A 24,473-nucleotide genomic window follows, 5' to 3' on the forward strand; every position below is an offset into this window, starting at 1 on the left:
ATTCAGTGAGGTGATGTACAAATCCTCTTCAAATTTCAAGTCAATCGGATGAAAATTGACAATTTTAGTAATTTGGCCGATGTTGACCTCGCAAAATTTTTGGTGCTTGACCATCACAGGGACGGTGCCTACAATCTGCATGAGTTTTAGAATGATCGGCTTAGCGGTTTGGGCTGTAGACGAGCAGACAGACAAACAAACTAACCGAACAGATCAACATACCTGGCAAATAATTTTTTAGCCAACGAACAAACAGACAGGGGTGAAACCATAACCTCCATCCACCTTTGGTGATGGAAGTAGTTAAGCAGATTGTTCTTACACGAGAAATCTCATCTTTAAAACCGACCTTCAAAATATGTCCTGATGTCAGACTTTTAAGAGTAGGTAATTAACTAGAAATGTAATTTTTCTGCGTGGAGACCAAAATCAGGTAAACTCTTCCATTTTGCTTTCATAAACCAGAATGGCACTTGGTAGAGCGCATACCTCCACCAGGTTGAACAGTTTACGTTTTTTATTCCACTGATAGGCCAGACCTGAATCCAAACCTGAAACAAAATGTAATTGGCTTCTTTTTGTCACGTATCCAACTCATCCACCGAGTTTAGTCAAAATCAATCCACAACTTTTTGAACTCTCATATAATATATCGTTTTTGGACCAATCTCTCAATGGTGAAGAATCACTTTTTAAAAAATGAAAACAATTATCAGATCCGGATCCTGATCTTCACCAAAATCTAATCAATTTGTCCTTGTCACACACCCGACGTGTCCACCAAGTATCGTTCAAATCTGTCCATAATGTTTTGAGATATCCTACTCACAGACAGACAAACAGGGGTGAAAACAACCTCTGTCATATTGTAAACCTGCTTGTTACCTCCACCACCAATGGTGAACAGAGTTTTGCTTTTTGGATAAGTTATGTTTACTGATCTGGTTTCACCTGATTTATCAAGAACAGCATGTTTTTAATGAGCAGCATTCAATAAGTTTGGCATCTACTACTTAAATACCCCACAGCAGTTATCACCCAAAGGATGAACAAAAACTTAGAGATGAAAAAAGTTTTTTTTTGGGGGGGGGGGGGGGGAAACAACAAAATCTCATCTTTAAAACCGACTTTCAAAATATGTCCCCTGAAGGATTTCTGTGCTGAACATACACTGCTGAAACACCTATGAAGGTAAAAAGCGACTAAAAATGCACTTGTGAGCTCCTTTGAAGGCCCTCACCATGATTTTCATGTGCAAAGTATAATAGTAAAGCTGAAGGATTCACATAAACACAATTGATAAACATCACCTGGATTGTAGGAGTTGTGATGACAAATGAGTCTACCTGCTCTGCCTCCATGAAAAATATACACGGTGCACTCTTTGTGCCAGCGGGTCCACCCACCATTGTATGTAGGAGAAAGACGCGTGCTTTAACCAACACGTTGGCCTATGTCCGGCAGGTAGGTCGATATACAGCAGGGTGGCCTATGTCTAGGAGGTAGGTCTATATCCAGCAAGTTGGGCTTTGTCCAGCAGGCAGAGGCCCATATATCCAGCAGATTAGGTCTATATCCAGCACCTACTCGGGAGTTCTTGGTGAGCCGTGAAAAGCTCTATCCAAAACCCACAATGGCCAAGGCCCTCCAAGCTTTGAGTCGAGAAACGATTTTGTTTGTGTTCCCAGCGAGCCAAGATTTAGATCGCCACGGGTGAAATGCTTGAATCAATATTGGGTTTTAAAAATCATTTCAGCTTGTGGTGGGGCGTGCATCGCTCCGGTGTGTTGCCTTTCTTTGTAGATATCATCCATCGGACGAGTCGGTAGTCCTATGTACAAGCTACCTTTATATTCGATAAAATTGTAAACAGATGGTGTTTTTTTTAATGCTTTGTTTACATCGTGACCATGAAGCATGGACCTTTCATCACGCACAGGCCGAGTGGATTTTAATTCGGCAAGGTTGTTACACGAGACGTGGTGCAGATGCACTGAATCCATAAATATTGCGATGAACGTAGCAGGGCAGCCGTGTGTGATGGAGCAGAGAAATCTCAGCACCATTATCAGCGTTCACACTCGAGGGATATTTCAAATCCTGCGCCAAATTTAATGGGACTTGGGACGTCCACCTCCCCCCTTGCCCCCCTTTCCTCTGTAACCTTATTTAGTATCCTGGACATGATCACCAGGGGGCTCTCTGGCTGTCAATGCACAGTACTGTGCAATTTCAAATGAAAAATGTTTTGTGAAAAGAACAAAAGGGCCGAGGAGGACGTAGAAGCACAGAAGGGGAATCTTGTCCCACATCACGACACTCCATTTTAAATTCTCAATCTTTCCATGGGTGAACAATCTCGAGCTGAAATTAAGATGTATTCTGATAAATATATAACTATTCGTTTATTTTCTTCCCTTTTGATTATTTGTATCTTGTTTTCTCAGGATTGCTGGCTGGACATTTGGATTTATGTTTTTTTAATGATGTTGTTATATGACGTCATAAATATATCCTATATATATGTATATGTGTATATATATATATATATATATATATATATATATATATATATATATATATATATATATATATATATATATATATATATATATATATATATACACGAATGAATGCCAAATGTGTGTCAGTGTGTCTCCTCCATAACTCCAAAACCATGCAACTTAGCAACCGAAAGGTTTGCATGCATACAAAGGGAACTCTAAGGAAGTGCAAGGGAAAATTGGGTGTTTGGGTTAATTAAAACACCTCTTTTGAAGATAATTAACGGCCTTATTTCATCATATACTTTATCAGGCGATCCTCGGCCAACGAGCTCTCTGGGGTCTTTAGACGTTTCCTGGTTACCTCGCTGGGTTCTGAAGCCGCCACGTTTTTTGGGCTGCTCAACCATGCCTCGACTTGTAACAGGCTGCAACGATTTCTTAACAATAAAGTCCCCCCCACTTTCCCCACTCATTATCGAATGCCTTTTCATCATAGGTATTAATCGCTGGGTACATTGCAATGCTTATAAACGCCCGGACACGCCATCGTTCGTGCCTTTATTTCATTTCCACACATGCCATAACCTCGAGAATCTCTTAAACTAAACCGAATTACAAAATTTAAGCTCCAGATTTGAACTTATCAGCAGTTCCGACTACTTAAAAAGTGTTCATTTGTCTAATTCGGACATAATTTGGACATTCGGACATAGCTATCACTTGCCAAGCCAGCCATCCTAATCAACCATTTAATTGGAGTCCTTGCTTTAGTGCTTAAGCTGCTTGCTGAACACCCTATAGTCGATGTCAGTGCAGTTCATGCACCGATGGAGATTTACAGTTGGCAGTTGCTACAAAGTAGAGCGTGTTCTAATAACGCATTTTTGCTACAGTGGACGGATCCTCCCCTCATACTGCCTTAACTTGCCCTCCCTTCACACTGCCTTCCCTTGACGTAGTCAGATGGTGGTTATGTTCAGACAGTGGTTATCTCCAGATGTGTCCAGATGGTGCTGATGTCAGGACAGACCCTACCCTCACACTGCCTTCCCTTGCCCTCTGCTCACACCCCTCCTTGATCCGCCCTCCATCCTCTTTCATACCCTACCCCCTTAATATACCCGTCAGCAAAGAAACTGGTTGTATATTATATGTATATATTCTGAAAGGCATAAAAAACGCAAAAACTTTGAGAAAAAGAAATCTAACTTTCAACAGCAGCGCTTTGCTGGTAATGTACATGTGCAACACACATCACACTTGCACCATGAATGGCAATTGTCTTTTTGTGAGACGAGGTAAGTGATTTTGAGCCACCATTATTTAAGAGGGGTGCATGGGCCATGTGGAGTACATGCAGCATGCGCATCAATGTGAACTGCGGTTCATAATGTGCCTCAGACTCACTCAATAAAAAGGCCACCCAGAAAACACTGGTCACACTTCATCGAATCATGCCAAGACTACCGCCTCAAGATTGTGAGCGTGCTGCGAGTCGTCTCGCCACTGGACAATTGCCGAGAGAAGTCGCACAGGCCTTTGATGTGCACATTTCCACGATGTACAAGTTGCAAAACCGTTTGCAAACCACTGGCTCCAATGCTGACCATCCACGAGCTGGCAGACCACGAGTGACCACAGAAGGTCAGGACCGCCTGTTCGTGAGGCACCATCGTCGCTTTCCGTTCAACACGGATGAGGACACATGCAGAGCGATTGTGGGGACCCACGGCAGGCAGCTGACTAGCCGTACGGTGCGCTGCCGCCTGGCCGAGAGGAACTTGTAGTGCAGACGTCCAGCATGGGGCCTGGTTCTTCTTGGTCTGCATCATCAGCAGCGACTCCAGTGGGCACAGCACCATATCCACTGGTGTCATCGTGAGTGGAGAAGGGTGCTTTTCAGTGACGAAAGCCGCTTTTGCCTTGACCCACCAGATGGCCGCATCAGGATTTGGCGAGCATCAGGCCAAATGTTCGCAGGGGCAAACATCTTAGAAAGGGACAGATGGGGTGGTAAAAGCGTGATGCTGTGGAGTGCTGTCGGCATTAACCAGAGACTCGGACCTGTTTTCTTTCAAAACTTAGGCCGGGGCCATGGAAATGGCGTCAATGCTAAGCGGTACATCAACGAAATTTTGCGCCCCCAAGTTGTGCCCTTTTTTTTTCAGCGACACCCAAATCACCTGTTCCAGCAAGACAATGCCCGCCCACACACAGCACGAGTCACTCAGGACTTCCTGAGACAGAACGGCATCACCATATTCCCACATCTACCATGTAGCCCTGACCTCAACCCCAAAGAGCACTTCTGGGATGCTCTGCAGAGGCATCTGAATCAGGTGAACCCAAGACCTCGCACTGCGGCTCAACTCAGCTCAACTCAACTCAACTCAACCATCACCCAGGTGTGGGGCCAAATCCCTCAACGGCAAATCAACAACCTGGTGCACTCCATGAGCACAATTGAGCATGAGCACATTGAGTACAATACAACTTTTTGTAACTCCATGTGTCGTTTTGTCCGTTTACATTTGTTCACTGAGAATTTTTTTTTTTAATCAAAATAAACCACAAATGAAACCGATATTTTTTTTTGCGTTTTTTATGCTTTTCAGTATATTGTTATGAATTTCGGTCCGCCGGCCTGCGATCGGTGGTATCCTGTGCCCAAGCAAGGGGGTCTTCCACCCCTTGCCCGGGAATCCTGTTCACCCGAAGCGAGGCTTGCTTTTTTTTTTTCAACTGTGCTTCATCAGCGCGGAAACTCGCAACCTGCGCACTTTTACTCCCGTGACGTCATGGCAGCTGTTCGCGCACCTTGCACCTCGTTCCTCCTGGATGGCACCATCCGGCAGGGATTCACCCTCCTGCCGGATTCCAACTACACATGCAGCCATGATGTGTAGCCCTGCGCATCCCTGCGTACAGCCCTGCGCATCAAAAAAAAAAACAAGCCTCACGATGTACAGCCCTGCGCATCAAAAAAAAAAACAAGCCTCACGTTTCGAGGGGTTCCCCACGCAAACACATGTGCTCTGCTCGTTGGAGCTTAACACACGCTCGCATGGAGAACCCATCCGGTCCAAATCCGTTGTCCAGCCTACCTTTTGTCCGTCCGTGGGATCGGCAACATCCACCGCTGGCGTTTACGGACCGGGTTTCACTCCCGCAGCCGCGCACGTGGCGGTCTCGTGCGAAGCACAGCCCGAACCTCGCGCTCACCGCTGGGTAAACCCGGCGCGGTTCCCATTACAACTACGGCCGCTACCCGGCCTTTGTCCCTCTGTCACCGTCTTCGTCGCCATTCCATGCGCACACACTCCTGTGTGTCACGAGACTCACACACCTCCATTCCATGACACACACACACACACCGGGAGATGCGGCTACTGTGCTGTATCACGTGATTGGGTTTTCGTATATCATGACTCGCCCACTAGGGGTGGCAGGAATGTACATCAGGACGCGCAATAAAGCGGAGTTGATGCTAACACTCTTGCTTCTCGTGTTCCACTGCACCTCGTACACCATAGCTACATGTTCGCTCATGCCCACTGTCATCTCCCTTACATACAGCGACCTCACACACGCTGTCCCTCTCACACTCCGCCGCTCACTCACTCGTGCCGTTTCCTTCACACACACCATACCACTCACACACACGGGGGCACTCACATGCAGTGTTTCACTCACACACGGTGCTGTTTCCACACAGACGGTTTCACTCTCACCCGGGGTCGCTCTCACACACGCTCTTGCACCCACACACCGGGACAATCACACTGGGGAATCGTGTCTCCTGTAGGGCTCCCGGGGCCTCCATACCCCCCAAGCTGCACGTGCACCCGTTCGCATTACTCGCCCCCTCGAAATCGCTTGACACGACCGAACCCACCTGGTCGAGATCAGCTTCAAGGGAGCATACTTCCTCCCCTCGTTCCCGAAGGAGGCTATCCAGCTGCTCGCACCGGGTCACAACACATTCCCCGAGCTCCCCCTCATCGTCCTCCACTAACTCCGTGTGTGTGTGCTCCTCCTTAACCCCGTCCAACTCACCCTCTATCTCCCGTGTCTGTTATTTCTTTTATTCTTTCCGTCGTCACCTCGTGTCTCGTCTCACACGTTTCGGTCACCCCATTTAGTCTTTCCCTCTGTGTCACCGTCACTGTTGCTTTCTCTGTCACTACCCTCGCCCAACACGTCTCCCGAATTAGTTTGTCCTCCCCCGCTTCCATCGCGGATCGGACAGCCGTTGCACTCCCCCCAGCTCGTTCGCTCCAACATGTGGCGCCGCCATCTTGAGCTCCACTGCCCGCGTTTCCCTCCCCGCAATTGCCATTATGCCTGCCTGCAGGCCTATGCCCATGCTCTGCATCTCACTCCACATTTTTTCCATTTCTTCTTTCATTCCGTTCTTCACTTGCTGTATATTAGCGGTCATGTTATTATTCATTCTGCACGCATTTGTTTTTATTTCATTCGTGCTTGCATCCATCTTTCCGTTCATGCCTTTTATTTCGTTTTTCATCACCTTCGCATTCTGCGAAAGGTTATGTTTTGGTCGGCGTGTATTTATTTATTTATTTATTTGTAATCTTGTGATTCGTATAACTCAAAAAGTATTAAACCGAATTACATGAAATTTGGTGGGATGATTGGTTATTAGCCAGGAAGCATTCGATTAGATTTTGGGATCGTTCGGGTCAAAGGTCAAGGTCACGAAAAGGTCAAAATCGTCTTTTTACGATAACACGGTCAATTTTTATTCAATTTGCATGCAACTAACGCCAAAATGTTCAGAATTCAACGCCTCATCTTGTGATATGCAATATGACACAATGACGCCCATACTCTTGTTACCGGTTAGGGGTCAAAGGTCAGGGGGGTCACGACCTTGAAAAATGCGGTTTTTGTCATAACGCGGTCAATTCTTGTCCGCTTTACATGAACCCAGCACCAAAATGTTCAGAATTTAATGCCCAATCTTGTGACACAATGACGTCATAACACATGTCACCGGTTGGGGTAAAATGTCGGGGGGTCACGCCCTTGAAAAATATGCGGTTTTCGGCATAACTCAGTCAATTCTTATTCGATTTGCATGAAACCAGCATCAAACGAGATTACCTTCTCTTGTTGAAACGTTGTATTCACCGAGCTTGCGAGTGAAGACTCGCCAAAATGACGTGAGTTGATTGTTGTTTAGTCCGTAGCCCCCGAAAGTCGGGGGGGGGGGTCATGACATTATAGATATGTGGTTTGTGTCATAAGACCATTCATATGAAACCAGTTCCCCACACTCATACCAAGAACAAAAAAAGTAGTGGCGGCGAAGGTATGCGCTCTATGAGTGCCCGTTCTAGTTTCATTTGTGTTTGTACCCATTTTTCCGTTCATGCCTTTTATTTCGTTTTTCATCTGTTGTGCCATTCCATCCATTTTGTTGTTTAATCCCGCCAGCATGGCACATAGATGGGCCATGTCAGGTGCACTCGGCAAAGCCGATTCGGCCAGGATCGGGGGGTTTTGACGGAGAGGGGGAGGGGAGGTGTAATACACTTAATCATCCTGGTTGCCATTATATGAAGGGAACAGGTGAAAATGAAATTCACATGGTTAAAAAATATACAATTGGAAAAAATGTAACAAATAGGTTGAAAAATAATTCACAAGGCGATCTAACGGTGATAATAATATACAGCCAAAAGAGTCCAATTAAAATTATTAATGTGTAAGTATATTTATTTTAATTGTAAGGAAAACGTGTAAGTTTATATCAAACATACTATGTTTTTGTGATGTGTCAGTTTATTTATCCAATAAAATAATTTATTTATTAATGTGTAAGTGTATTCATTTAATCAGAGAAATATTTTCTTGCTAATTACATATACAGGTTGCCCCATAAAAACTACTGCAGTTTTAAATGCTTATGAACTTTTGCTTTTTATATAAAGAGAAAGGAAACATCAGAATACATTGGTTCCAGCAAGAAGGTGTTCCATCACAGAATAACCAAACACCGTCCGATACCCCTATGACAAGGATTCATTGATTGGGGCCCCAAGATCACATGATTGATTTCTCTCCCTGGACTTCCATCTGTGGAACCAGATGAAAGTCAAGGTTGTTCTGCAACAAACCTCAAACTTTGAAAGATTGGAAGGAACAAGTTTGAGGAGTTCTTTGAAATATTTCACAACAAACCCTACTGGAACAGGTAACAAACTTTAGACTGGGAATTATTATATTACTGTACTGTGTATTCAATACAGGGGGCAACACATTGAACACCTGTTATAAAACGATGTTCATAAAACTGTTGAGTTTCTCTTTTTATTGATACCAATCTCATAATTGTATAACTAAAAACAATAAGGACATAAACATTACAAAAATGTATAACTTTTAAGAGTACACCATGTACTTACATGTACAGTATATTGTACATATTAAGAAATTTATCAACTTGACGCTTCTTTGATTATTGGATCTCGTTCCGAGAACTTTTGAACGCCCTACATACTTGCACCTGTTTATGCACATTGCATGAATTTTTTTTTTTTTTGCTGAAATTTAAAGATTTTTCAAACAAAAGCTATGCAAGTTTTATTTTACATTCTTTGCAAAGTTTAACTCGCAGAACTCTGGGTAAACAAAGAAAATTTTAAATCCATGCAAAGCACTAAACACGCAAGGACATCGATATAGGAGAAGACCATTCGGCCCATCAAGCCCGTGTCTTGTCCACATTCCTGATAACCCAGGGATAAACCATTCCTGAACCATTCTTCTACTTTCCTAACTTCACAAAATAACTGATGACACATGGAGTGAAGAAAGATATGAAATAATGTTTTTTCTGGAACCACTTAAACAATCGGCGTGAAACTTCACATTTATGATCTAGTAATGATGTGGAATGAACGTGATAAATTTCAACTTGATCGGATGCATGGTCTGGCAGCTATAATTACTTAATTATTTTGATATGGGTTCTTTTTGTTTTCAGTTATTATTTTTTTTTTTTTGTTTAAATCAGGCTCACTTGGCTCGAGCTGGATAGGTTTGAGGGTAGAGGAGTAACAGCTGAAATGCAAATCCTATCCAGGACCCTCCTGTTGACTTCATCTTTACTTTTTGCTTGCTTGGGTTCCTTCTGATTACTCCAATGCCGGACTTGTAACGATTTGGTCTTCCATTTAATTTGAATTGAATTGAATTCCATTCTAAATTAAATTGAGTAATGAATAATACAAAAAAAACAAAAACGTCATGGGTCAGGGTCAGGTGTCCGATCAAAGTGGGGTTGCATCAAAGTGGGACGTCTTGGTACTCGGTCATCACTGCCAGCAGTTATAAAGTGGCAGTCGTGTTTTTTGTATGACTGGTAGAAAATGGATTTCAGACATTTTTTGTTCAATCTGCACTGTAATGCTCTGCAGAATTATTTTGATGAAACAGTAAGAATCATAATTAACACTCCACCACATGTCTGCCTTCCCTTCCTCTCACCTCACACTGTCTTCCTTTCCCCCACCCCTCCTTGCCCCTCATACTTTCTCCTTTCCGCTCCACCTTTTCACTCTCCCCACTCTCTCTCCCACTCCCCCCTCTCTTTTTCGCCGTCCTCCTCCCTTTCGTATTCCCGTCAGGGAAGCGATGGGTGCCATTTGCTTGTCTATACATATGTGTGTATATATATATATATATATATATATATATATATATATATATATATATATATATATATATATATATATATATATATATATATATATATATATATATACATTTTCTTTCGGAACAAATAATGTCATGAATTACTCAGAATTATGTAATAACATGTTGTTGAGGCAAAAAAAAACAAACCCCAATATAATTTCACTCGTCACGTATTTGAATTTTAAAAAAAAATGTATGGATATGTTTGGAAGCCAAAATATTGTTTCTGCAACTAATTGTGCCAATGTGGTATTTTTACATGATATATGTAAATACAAAAACCTTTAATATTTTCTTGGGTAATACCTCTATATTTAGCATTTTAAAACCATTGTTTTGCAGGTTATCTCATGATCGAAAATGTAATCATAAAGTGAGATAATTTATTCGTTCCGCTGATTGTGATTACCAGTAACTCCGTTGTAATCATTGTGTTTGAATGTTTGTTGTCAGGTGCATCAGCATGGATGTCGGTGTGATTTGCGAAGAATCCCTGGACAATGGATAACCAACTGTTGTACTTCATGAAAAGGGGAGCAGTGACATCAACACAACTACCTTATGAGATGTCAGTATTCAGACAACTGCAGCTCAATCTCTACATCAAAACTGCCAACATCAGAACTACAACAAAATTGTTATTAATCGTGACTTGAAGAAGATTTCTGAATCGCCATTGACCCTTCATCACACTCTTTCTTCTGAACAACCGGAGTTTTCTTTTAATTAAAATTGTATCTTATCTGGTTGGCCTGCTAATCTTCCAGGGAGAAAAGAGGCCATGATGTCTTTCCTGTTGGAACGTCAGACTTACAGCCTAACAGTAAAACATGTGCTTGGAATGGAGTGATAGTTGGTCCAGAAAGTTTACTGCAGGATTGAATTTGCCTCAAGATTTGCATGCAACAGATGTAATTTATGACCAGGTGTGCAATATTAACTTTAGAACAGAAAAGCAGGTCCCACTGGCATTCGAGTAAACAGTTTAAGAAACAAAACTCAGGCTGACCTAAGGATATTGGTAGGGAGGAAGTCTTTTTTAAAGTAGCTGAGAATTTGGAGGATAATAATGATGAACAAATGACAAGAAGTGACAGAAAATGGAAAACTTTGGGTGTAAAGATATCCACAGTGTCAACTCCATAAAGAAAAAGATTAAATTATATTTTGGAAATAATGTCATTACCAACATTAATGGAAAGGCCAGTGCTGTGAGATTGAGGACAGCTTCTATAGTAATCAATGAGTTATATGAAGCTCTTAAGTTAGCAGATTATACATCTGAGCAAATGAGAATTGTGAGAGCAGTACGAGATCTTATCTAGAAAGTATCGATATCTCAAAAGAAACATACCCTACTCCAGATAATATATCATCTGCAAGAGAAACAGTTCCTTTGTGCCCCAATCTACACATTTGCTTCTTCGAACAATATTTACAAATAAGAATGTTGATGTCAAGATAGCATCCGAGGGCCAGGCAATCGTTCGAGCTATTCAACCTCGTGTTCTCATAGCACCCTCCAGAATGGTTTGGCAATTCAGATGAATCATCGCTTTGCATCTGCAAATGTTTTGAGTGATGCGGTGAATAACATAAAAGGACAAGTGGAGCAATATCTGGACAGTAAACATTGGTCACATAGAACTGGTGAGTGATCCAACATAAGAGCCTCCAGGCAACGACTGAAGATGTGGACATGGTTGAGAAAAATACATGTTGTACTGCAAGGTATTATTGTATAAAGTGGCATATTACCTTTGACCTACGATGAACTTGTGGACCTGAACAATGAAGATCCAAGAAGCAAATTAGATGCTTTGTGGAAGGTTGTATGGCCTATCCATTCACTCAGGCCTGCTGGTCATGCGTGTGGCAAACGGTCACTCAGGGATCTTGTCCTGGACAAAGAAATACATCACATTTATGGCCATGACACACATGAGTGCCACTGACATGAGCGGTATTTACTCAACCATCAAGTTTGTTTGCACTGAGGCCAGACATCACAAAGTACATCCTATACTCACCTTTGATCAGCCTTTATGGTGGAAGGCTCAGATAAGCATCACCAGTGAACCCCATGATAGCGATATTCAGTCTTCCACAATTAAAATCGTATTCCACGTCTCTCATCTATCTATAATTCCAGTAGTGTGTGTGTGTGTCTGTGTGTGTCTGTGTGTGTCTGTGTGTGTCTGTGTGTGTCTGTGTGTGTCTGTGTGTGTCTGTGTGTGTCTGTGTGTGTCTGTGTGTGTCTGTGTGTGTCTGTGTGTGTCTGTGTGTGTCTGTGTGTGTCTGTGTGTGTCTGTGTGTGTGTACGCTGTTTCTTGACAACCACTAGTCTGATCTAATTGAAACTTGCCAGGTATATTGCTGGGGACCTGAATATGTGCCTTTTCAAGGTTTGATATTAATCGGACAAGTGCCCCAAGTTATGGCTATTTATTTACCAAACCAATGACAGGACACGTTGCTGCGTAGGCGTGGCCGATGGGAAAGGGGAACCATTTAGTTACCAATGACAGGACACATTGTTGCGTAGGCGTGGCCGATGGGGAAGAGATCCTCAGCCGCGTTCCCCATTACGGGTTACAACGTACGGACTTCTGGATAGTGATGACTTACTGTATTCTAATAATTTCTCGATTTCTTATGCACATTTAGAGATAAACACAATGCCCCAATCCAGTTGTCGTTTACGAGAGCAAAGGAACGGCCTGTGTGGTTGTTTGAAAGTTTTTTTTTGGGGGGGGGGGGTTGCACATACGGTCACACACGTATGGCCACGCACGTATGTGCACGTGAGAGCGAAGGAACGGCCTGTGTGGTTGTTGTTTCTGGCACACGGTTTGAAAGTTTTTTTTTTTGCACGTACGGCCACGTACTAGTACGTACAATATGACAAATTTATATATGTCCTCTTTCATCTTCAACATGAAGTAAAAGGTTTATTGAAATTTGAATTCATGACTTGTTGAAGTACCCCACATACCCTATATTTAAGGATAAGTTTCAAAAATGTTCCATCAAGATAATTGATCGACATTTTAGTATATTATTCAATAATATTTAAGCTGTTCATAGCAATCCAAATAATTTATTTTGCAATTTGTTTGAGGTTTGGCCTACTTCACAGTAGAATGATCAGACTACATTAGCAGTCGCTTCTTCCAAAAAAAGAAAGGACCAATTATGCATGATTCCCAGAGAAAACGTCAGACATTGACTTTTGGTGAATCTCTTTCATGTTGCCAGACTTCCTGAAGTTATTCTGTCCCCCAAATGTGGTAATTGTGGCGGTTGACTTAACCACTGATGTAGAAGTTGCTTCATCAGAAAATGTAAATTAGTGAAGAAACCCAGGGGAGATGTGGATTTAGCAACAGCGAAAACAACACTAATAATAACATTAACAAAACTTTATGAACTGGAACAGCACTTGGTAGAGAATATGTATAAAATATTGTCGGGGCCCTGGCAGTTAGGTTAATCCCCCACCGACCCAATTGTTGTGGATGGGCGGTGAACAACGACCAGGCCGGATCACCGAGCGGTTTTCCTTTGAGGTGAACACGTGATCGTTGGAGATTATGGCGCGTGCAGGAGGGGAATGGGTGGAAAAGACGGAGCAGATGGATGCACAGCACAAGGGGTTTATACTCGAACCCACGACAGATCCACGGACAGCAGTGACTTAAAATAAACATGGGGATTTAATGAAAATAGATCAAATATTTACAACGGTAATAATTCAAAATGTAATAATAATGCGTGAGGTCAATTAAAGCCTAAAGTCGAGGCGCCTCTACATACGGACTTTAATACAGACAAGGGGGAAAACGAAACAGAGATGGCCTTTATTGAACTTTGGAGTTGAGCCGATTCATTCTACATGGGATGATGCACCCAAAATGGTGCCGAGTTTCACTCTGGGTGGCAAACGCAAGTGACGTAATTCATGAGGCGGTATTCAATGCCAGGGCTCACCAACCGCCATGCGGCTTCTTCTCATGAACGAATATGCCGAATGTCCCTCTCGTACACGAGGTATGCTCACAATGATCCCCCACCTTCCTGCTCGAACATACGACGAAACGATTCCTGAGGCCCCGTGATAAGTCCACGAAGCATGCTCTCCATCCCTCCTCAGAAATGCACACACTTCATGGCTCAGCCGAAGAGTCAGAGACTAGCGTCTTCCTCAGCACGTGGGCAAATTTACAGCATGACTCAAGAATTGTGTAGCCGTTTTGTCATGCCAAGAGAACAAAATCAAGATCATCTGTCTCAGCCACATTCCTCTCAATTATGCTCCCCGATCTGCTCCGAACCTCACACTCCTTCTGCCAGCTTTCTGACGTCACCTCCATTAATCATCCACTCCGGGGGTGTGGCCTTGCCAGCTGTCATCGCTGAAGGTGTGGCTTTCTTGCCTGCTTGGACATGCAGCTCGGTTTTAGTTGTTTTAAGGACGTGATCCCCATTTATCGCCAGTCTTTAAATACAAAAACAGGGAAAATATCACAGGGGGCAATTATGAACTGTGTGAAATTGGCCTTAATCCCTATCCGATTAACACAGCACCACCCCCTGTGTGGTAACAGTTAAGCTCACAGTTTCCCTACTTAATTTACATCAAGATGTCTCCTACACGTTCACAGACCAAGAAACTCTATACAATCCTAACTTTCCAATGAAATTCCTCCATCTACCCCCACAACCGTAACAAAATAACGCAATGCAATACAATACAACATTATATTTTATGTATATATATATATATATATATATATATATGTTATATATATATATATATGTATATATATATATTTATATGTATATATATATATATATATATATATATATATATATATATATATATGTTATATATATATATATATATATGTTATATATATATATATATATGTTATATATATATATATATATATATATATATATATATGTTATATATATATATATATATATATATATATGTTATATATATATATATATATATATGTTATATATATATATATATATATATATATATATATATATATATATATATATATATATATATATATATATATATATATATATATATATATATGTTATATATATATATATGTTATATATATATATATATATATATATATATATATATATATATATATATATATATATATATATATATATGTATGTATGTATGTGTTTTATATATATATATATATATATATATATATATATATATATATATATATATATATGTATGTATGTGTTTTATATATATATATATATATATATATATATATATATATATGTATGTATGTGTTTTATATATATATATATATATATATATATATATATATATATATATATATATATATATATATGTATGTATGTGTTATATATATATATATATATATATATATATATATATATATATATATATATATATATATATATATATATATATATATATATATATATATATATATATATATATATATATATATATATATATATATATATATATATATATATATATAGTTGCGGGCTGGGGACCAGTGGCGAGAATGACCACGAGGTGGGGGAGGTAACGCCGTCTCCCACTAGACTCCCCGGAATTGTAGGCCGTCGCTCTCGAATAACTCCGTGAGCCGGCGGGTCGCTGAACCGACCATGGACGCCAATATCTCAACTGCGTAGCATCGGGTCTTTTTGCCGAGAACCAATTTACCTAATTAACTACGTGATTTCGACTTCCGGGGAACCACGTCCTCGGCACGTCTTGCTCGAACCGGGTTCCAACTACCGACTACCAGCTCCGGTTCGGGTGCAGTCGAGCGGAACTGCTGAAACCGTGCCGGCTACGATGAACTGATAACCAGGGATAAAAACCCGCCTAAATTCAGATCCGAACCATGCTGGACCAATGCAAGAAAGGATGGAAACGAACTGGGAACATTTCTAATAATGGTAATTTATTTACAAATAAAAAAGACATAGAGCAACACTTATCGCGGAATATACAAGCAAGAATTTACAATGTTCAAAAACACTCACACAGTTTCTACTTACAAGACGGGCCCACAAACTCAGACGATTTATTGAAAGACCCCCGCAGCCAGAGAGGGAGAGACAAGCTGAGTTCGGAGTTCTTTTGGGGTACCTTAACGTTGGAGGGAGGGGGATGCTCCATAGTGTGGCCCCTGGCAATGTTCGTGCAGCTCGGCCCGCAGTCACACGCGTGGGACTCGTGTCCACGGAGGAACCCGAGTCGGGTCGAGCTGAGTCCAAGGCGAGGGTCAGGGCCGCCGACAGGACCCACAAGAGACCCGGTCAAGGTCAGGTGCCCTTGAACCAGTGCAACAGACGGCCCGCCAAGGCGAGACATGGGCAGACCCTCTGCGTCATGACCTCCTTTTTTCTTTGGCAACCAGCGACAAGCTTGCTCACTCCAACCACTGTTTCCAGCTCACGAACACAACCCACACAGAACTCCACTGACCTGAAGACTCCTCCAACTAACGAACCCTCCAACTCAGCACATCAACACGACAACGAACGACCCCCCAAGAACTCTCCGCTGAGGATGGCGTTGTAACTTTTATGAACCTCCCAGAATGGGGCGGGGGATCGGTGGAGCAGACGTCACCGTCTGCCCTGATTGGACGGGGCTACCATGGGTCCGCCCTTTCTGGGAGAGGGTTTTGGCCATGCCAGGAAAACCCTGACCCCACTCCACACGTGCCCATACTCATAAAAAGAGAAGTTACAAAGTTTGTGGAAGCCGAGAAGGAACTGCCAGAGATTCTGCCTCAGACAGCGAGACGCCGGTTAGGCGAGTGAAGCGCTTGTTCAGTGGTGTTGTCGGTTTGTTTGTTGGATGGTCTTAGATGGTTTGTTGGATGACCGTTGGAGGGTTCGTTGGATGGTCGTTAGTGGTAATAACCTACCTAAAAGGACATCGCAACGCACACCTTTGATTCTCCCACGAGACAAAAGGAAGGGACCTGTATCACATGTACTTAATGGAATAACTGACTCTTGGGACATCTGTATGTTTGAATGCATATGGCTTCCAGATCCGTAAAAAAAAAATATATATATATATATATATATATATATATTTTTTTTCCCCTGACTGTTAAACACACCTCCTGACTGTTATGGTGAGCATCGCCATGGATTGTTTCACACGGTAAAACCGCATAATCCACAAAGAACAACCATCCGTCTGCCACCCATGATTGTTCCCGCGAATGCAAATCATTCAACCAGAAAGCACGTGATGTGATCGGTGGGTAAATCGAAACATGTGGAGTGTGACAAGCACTCCCCTGATCTCCAGTGGACATAGTCCGACACCTTAGCAGTCAGGAGGTGCGTCTGATGTTTACAACAAATGTGGTCATTATTGGTTTGATATTTATCGGTATGCCATCCTGATGAGGGCAAACAAGCCCGAAATCCGGATAGTCGACTCCGTTTGATGTTGACCATATAATCCTTGTCTGTTTGACATACTCACTGGGCCGAGTCCTCCGGGTTGCAGGTGACGCTTTGGTGTTGGACTTGGCCCAATGGAGATCGGGGGAGTGCTAGTCACACTCCACACATTTTGATTTACCTGCCAATCACATCACGTGCATTCTGGTTGAATGGTTTGCATTTGTGGGAACAATCATCTGGGTGGCAGACGGACGGTTGTTCTTTGCAGATTTTGTGGTTTCATCATGTTAAACATCATCCATGGTGATGCTCAACAAAACAGTAAGGAGGTGTGTCTGATGTTCAAATGACGAATTTGGTCATCAATGGTTAGATATTTAATCGGTATGCTGTCCCGATGAGGGTAAACAAGCCCGGAATACAGAAAGGTGGATCAGTTTGATGTTTAACTGATGTTGACCATGTAATCTTTGTATGTTTGACAGAGTCCCTGGGCCGAGGCGACAATTTGGTGTCGGACTATGTCCATTGGATATCGGGGGAGTGCTCATCACACTCTGCATGTTTTGAAATGTATGTATATATGTGTGTATATACATATATGTTGTCAGTAGGTGTCCATTAGTCCATCTCCAAGTGTAAAACCATGCCGCCTCAAACTTGGCATGCATACCAAGGGAACTCCAAGGTAGTGCACGAGCAAAAATTGGGTTTTTGGGTCAATTTACACACCAATTTTGAAGATGATTAATGGCCATATTTAATTATCCATTAATAAGGTTCATTCTTGGTCACCATGCTGTTACTCGCTGGGGTCTTAATTGGCCATCTCACGCTGCCTTTCCTTGCCCTCAGGCTGCCTTCCCTTGCCCTCACGCTGCCTTCCCTTGCCCTCCACGCTGCCTTCCCTTGCCCTCCACGCTGACTTCCCTTGCCCTCCACGCAGCCTTCCCTTGCCCTCACGCTGCCTTCCCTTGCCCTCACGCTGCCTTCCCTTGCCCTCACGCTACCTTCCCTTGCCCTCACGCTACCTTCCCTTGCCCTCACGCTGCCTTCCCTTGCCCTCACGCTGCCTTCCCTTGCCCTCACGCTGCCTTCTCTTCCCCTCACGCTGCCTTCTCTTCCCCTCCCCTCATGCTGCCATCCCTTATCCTCATACCACATTCCCCTCCACTCATGTCTACCCCCTCTCCACCCCTCCCCCCCCATGGCCATCTCTGGGATGTCTTAGTGTGCTGTATTAAAATGCTGTTTTAACATACCCCATTTCTTTCAATCCTGTACTGCATCCCCACAAGTCCCACTACCAAACGCAAGTCCAGAACCTTCTCCCCTAACTCCCCTTCATCTCTGCCTCCCCTCCATCCCACTTTCTCCCCCCGCCCCTTAATATTCCTGTCAGCGAAGCAGTAACACCAAGATTGGGCAACTGAACAATGGAATTGGGTAATCTGATCGGAAGATTCAAAGTTTGAACTTTTTGGATCTCAGAGATGCCATTTCGTATGCTGAAGACCTGAAGAACATTACGACCTGCAATGTTTGTAGCCTGCTGTTAAACACAGGGTATGGGGGGTGGGGTGGAGGTCTTTGACTGTCTGGGATTATATCTCAACTTTTGGTGTGTTAAAAATCAATGGGAGGGTAACAAAACAGAAGTTCAAGCAGATACTGCGGCATTATGCGGTACCTAGTGGAAATTGTTTCATCAGAAAAGGATTCATTTCACAATACAATGATCCAAAACACTTCCAATGTAGTAAAATAGTATTTGCAGAACAAGGTTACAGCTGGTGTGCTCCCAGTGTTATAATGGCCAACCTTGAGTCCAGACATGTGTTGCATCGTGGCCACATGGGATTACCTGGAAAGAGAAAAAACAGGAGGAATCACAATGAACCTTACAGAACTGTGGAATGTACTATAGAATATTAAGCACAATATTCCTGTAAGACTGCCACAATCGACTACAGTGATGGCACTCAAGGAGGTAAAGGGCTGACACGTTATTGACTGATACGACACACAGTACTGTGTACATACATAAAAGAGTCTCCCATATTTTGTGTTTCATGTGGGCAAAGGCTGTGGGCATTCTGGCTAAAATAGCGGATGAGTTGGTTAAGGAGATGAAATAAATTGTTCTGAATCAGAACATCAATTCCACCCAGGAATTCGTTTTATTCACGAGTTACATGAATCAAATAAGGAAGGCCAGAAACTTCGCGAAGGATACAAGTGCGAGTCAGTGACAGCTGAGCATGCGTGCTCAGTGAAACATACCCAGCATTGTTTGTGCTTTGAATAGAATTATCCACACTCAGAGCAACTACTGAAATCAGGAGAAAGTATCCACAGAGACGTTAAGGAACCTTCTTCATCTTAAAGTGCGTTTTTGGTTGTTTTGTTTGACTCTCAGCTTGAATTCAAGTCTGCCGTGCATGCCAGATCAGATCAGAAACATTTTCTGTGACTCGAGTGCAACTATAGTCGACAAGCAAAGTCCAGAAACATCTTCAGGTCATTGCAATGACTCCCAGTCAGACACCATGAGTAGCATTTAACAGGAGTCATCAATGAGCCTTCACTTCTGCATGAAGAAAAAGGGATCTGAGCTAATGGCCATCCAATTCAAGTTTATATTGAGAGTTTACAACATTTGCAAATATAGCCAACGTTGAATGAAAAATGTGCTCCATCTCACCAATATCGTTCCCAAGTATGGATACATCTTTCACCAATGGACGTGTGTGTGTGTATGTGTGTATGTGTGTATGTGTGTATGTGTGTATGTGTGTATGTGTGTATGTGTGTATGTGTGTATGTGTATATGTGTATATGTGTATATGTGTATATGTGTATATATATATATGTGTATATATATATATATGTATATATATATATATATATATATATATATATATATATATATATATATATATATATATATATATATATTGTATAAGACCGGGCGTAGTGGCGTGTGCCTGTAATCCGGCTACTCGGAGGCTTGGGTTGGAGGATCGCTTGAGGACAGGAGCTCTGCACTGGGCTGTGCTATGAGAGGGTGTAGGGCAGCCCGGAATCATGGCGAAACCCAATCCATATCCCTGTGTCGTAAGAGGCAACCAGGGTTGCGTCAGGAAGGGCATCCGGCGTAAAACCTGTGCCAAATCAGTATGCGGATCATAACGGATGATCCGCTGTGGCGACCCCTTATGGGAGCAGCCGAAAGACGAACAACATATATATTGTATAAGATTGGGGTGGTTGGGATGACATATTTTTAAGGAAGAAGAAAGCGCTTTCAACCAAAATGAAAAACTAAATCGACTCTGCTAATTTGAGCAAAAAAGCGAGAGCAGACCCAGTCTCAGTCAGTGTCTGTTTGTCTGTCTCCTCCATAACTCTAAAACCATGAAACCTAACAGCCCAAAACTTTGCATGCATACTCCAAGGTGGTGCATGAAGGAGAATTGGGTGTTTGCGTTATCCCTCATCTCCAACTCATCGGTTTCTTTTTGACATTGCAGTTCATCTGTGAAAGCAGGTAGGCCCTGACACTCCTCTCGAGGAGTTTTATGGGGATAAGGTTGCACAATATGTGTTGTGTTACTGTCGGAGGAATCACATTGTTCAAACTCGGTGTGCCCGCGTTTTCAAAACTTCTGTTGTTACACGCAAACTCTGTACCTGCGAAATCGTCATAAGGTGGAACCTGTAGGTTACCGATGGATTTGTAATCACCGCACCTGCACAAGGCCACAATAACATGGCGTCTCCACCTTGGTCAGATCACAGCCATAAAAAACAACCCATTCCAGACACCTGAATTCACCCATTTCAGGTCCTCGTGAAAAACTCCGTCACGTTTACCAAAGCACCCATTTCATTCAATGATTCAAGTCATCGTTTTATGACGTGCCCTGACCACTTTGACACAACATTCACCGGTTCACCTTGCCTGTCTGTGCAAAGACAAATTCATTTGAAATCCAGACACCAAAGACCCATTTTCGATTTTACTGCTATTTATTGCTTTTGTAGATTATAGTTTAATTATTAATAGTGATAACGTGTGAGATTCTACCTTTTCAACCAGTTCCCAAAGAAAGTGAATTGCCAAGTATGGCAGAGATATGTTGTGGTGTAGCCTCATTGAAAACCGATCCTTTTTAAAATGCAAACTCTGCGTGTGTGTGTGTGTGTGTGTGTGTGTGTGTGTGTGTGTGTGTGTGTGTGTGTGTGTGTGTGTGTGTGTGTGTGCACTCCTGTTGGCATTTTTAGAAATCAAATATTTAAAAAATATATTTTTTGTGGGGATCGAAAACATCGCTACACCCACTAAGGAATGGGGGTCAGGGATCATTTATTACCTTTCACATTGCTATAAATGCTTAAGCACTATAGAGCGATAAAAAAAACCACAAAAAACCCCCAACAATGCAACTTTCCTAAAAAAAAAAATTGTTGTTGCTTTTAACACTACCTGGGACTCACTAATGACCCTCTGAAAGTATGATGAAGATCCATTTGGCCATCTCTGAGAAAAATGGCGAGACACAGACAGACACAGACACAGACACAGACACACACCTCTTATAGTATAAGTAGATGAACAGTGCTAAAGACACAAGAACAAGTCAATGACAATTCATCGAGTGTTTCAAACTCACAGTAACGGATATTCATGGTTTCATTGCCATTCACTTCTTCACCCATCAGCCAATATATTCTTCATCGATCCCACATTTCATTCACTTTCACTGACGTTTCGCTCACAGTCTCATGCGGACTGTTCGACACCTTCTCAACTTTTATTACTATGATTGCATCACTTGATGAAAACTTTTTAGTTCACGTGAACTTAGTTTTTTTTTTTTAATTAGAACTTTTAATCATTTGTTTTTACCTTCCAAAACGACCTGTTTTCAAATAATCCATCAGACTCGGAGTCCCTTATTTATCCAAAGTGAATATGATTCGAGAGATGAAAAAAAAAACTAATGGATTACTCACGTCTGACCTGGACAAACCTGCTCCCCACGTGTACTCATTATTACATCGATAGAAGGTTTTTTTTTATACTAAAATAAAATAAATCAAAACGGTTACAATTTCCAGCCTTTTATCCTGTGAAGCACAATGGTTTTTTTTTGAGGACAGATTTGATCTTTGTAAAATGGTGATGATGTGAACTCCAAACGGAAACTTTTAACTTCATCATTCAACAACAACACTTACACATGAAAAAAGGTGGTTGGATCAAGTAGTGTGGGGAATGTGGTGTGAGAGGGGTTGTTATAACAGGTTGTGAGAGGTAGCTGACAAAGAATGGTGGTCATGTGTATGTGGTGATGGACATGTGGAGAGTGGTCGGTGGTGATGTACAGGTGGATAAGGATAGGTAGTGAGGGACATCAGGGGAGAGGGACATTAGGGGAGAGAGACATCAGGGGAGAGGGACATGTGGACAGCACCAGGTGGTGATGGGCATGTGGATAGGGACAGGTGGTGATGGACATGTGGATAAGGATAGGTAGTGAGGGACATCAGGGGAGAGGGACATGTGGACAGCGCCATGTGGACAGGGACAGGTGGTGATTGACATGTGGATAAGGATAGGTAGTGAGGGACATCAGGGGAGAGTGACATCAGGGGAGAGGGACATGTGGACAGCGCCATGTGGACAGGGACAGGTGGTGATGGACATGTGGTGAGGGACATCAGGGGAGAGGGACATGTGGACAGTGCCAGGTGGATAGGACAGGTGGTGAGGGACATCAGGGCAGAGTGATATGTGGACAGTGCCATGTGGATTGGGACAGGTGGTGATGGGCATGTGGATAAGGATAGGTAGTGAGGGATATCAGGGGAGAGGGACATGTGGACAGCGCCATGTGGATCGGGACAGGTGGTGATAGACATGTGGATAAGGATAGGTAGTGAGGGATATCAGGGGAGAGGGACATGTGGACAGCGCCATGTGTATCGGGACAGGTGGTGATAGACATGTGGATAAGGATAGGTAGTGAGGGATATCAGGGGAGAGGGACATGTGGACAGCGCCATGTGGATCGGGACAGGTGGTGATAGACATGTGGATAAGGATAGGTAGTGAGGGATATCAGGGGAGAGGGACATGTGGACAGCGCCATGTGGATCGGGACAGGTGGTGATAGACATGTGGTGAGGGACATGTGGTGAGGGGCATGAAGGAGACAGGTGGCTAGATATAGATGGTGAGGGAGAGGTGGGCATAATCGATATAGTTGAAATGTACATTCAATGTTTTTAAAGCTTTGTGCCAAATGGTGGTTCACACAGTGCACCTGACATTTAATAAAAACATCACAAGCCAAGAGAGGGAGGTTATTGGTTGGTAAGCTTGAGAAATAAAATGAAGAGGCAAAGTCAGGAATGTAGAGTAATAAAAAACAGAAAGTCAAACACAAACATACTACACAAGAGGCATGTAATACATTCCTCTTTATAATGCAATATTTAGTCCACATGGAATGAAAATGCTCAAACACCCAAAATCTATGAAGTAAATCATTCGCCAAACATGGCCGCCGTGCCTTATGCAAAGTTTGCCATTCAAATCTACCTGTTTGCTTAGTTCTTGAGAAGGTTTACTCACAGAAAGCCGCCCGTATTTAGACAGCATTCTCAAATAGGCTCTTTTTGAAGTCACGTAAACACACAGACAATCCACACATTCCAGCTGTACAAGGAAAGTGCGTTTCAGCAAAGGTGATAGCGCTCATTATTTTGAGCCTT

At 42.6% G+C, this 24,473-nt stretch overlaps 1 long non-coding RNA gene across 2 annotated transcripts in view; it reads right to left on the reverse strand.

The window, feature by feature from the left end:
* Window positions 1-24,473, reverse strand: part of LOC147022662 (uncharacterized) — a 134,676-nt gene that overhangs the window by 33,396 nt on the left and 76,807 nt on the right. The window contains exons 3-5 of one of the 2 annotated variants that reach the window (XR_015059836.1): window positions 19,512-19,554; window positions 11,991-12,133; window positions 10,432-11,795 (exon numbers count right to left, since the gene is read on the reverse strand). This is a non-coding gene — a long non-coding RNA (uncharacterized LOC147022662). Of the gene's footprint in view, window positions 1-10,431; window positions 11,796-11,990; window positions 12,134-19,511; window positions 19,555-24,473 lie in introns of those variants that run through there. The other variant, XR_015059837.1, reaches the window with a different exon arrangement.

Source organism: Eptatretus burgeri, chromosome 7, assembly GCF_056783735.1.
Source record: "Eptatretus burgeri isolate ZD-2024b chromosome 7, Ebu_testis_v1, whole genome shotgun sequence".
Taxonomy (NCBI): domain Eukaryota; kingdom Metazoa; phylum Chordata; class Myxini; order Myxiniformes; family Myxinidae; genus Eptatretus; species Eptatretus burgeri.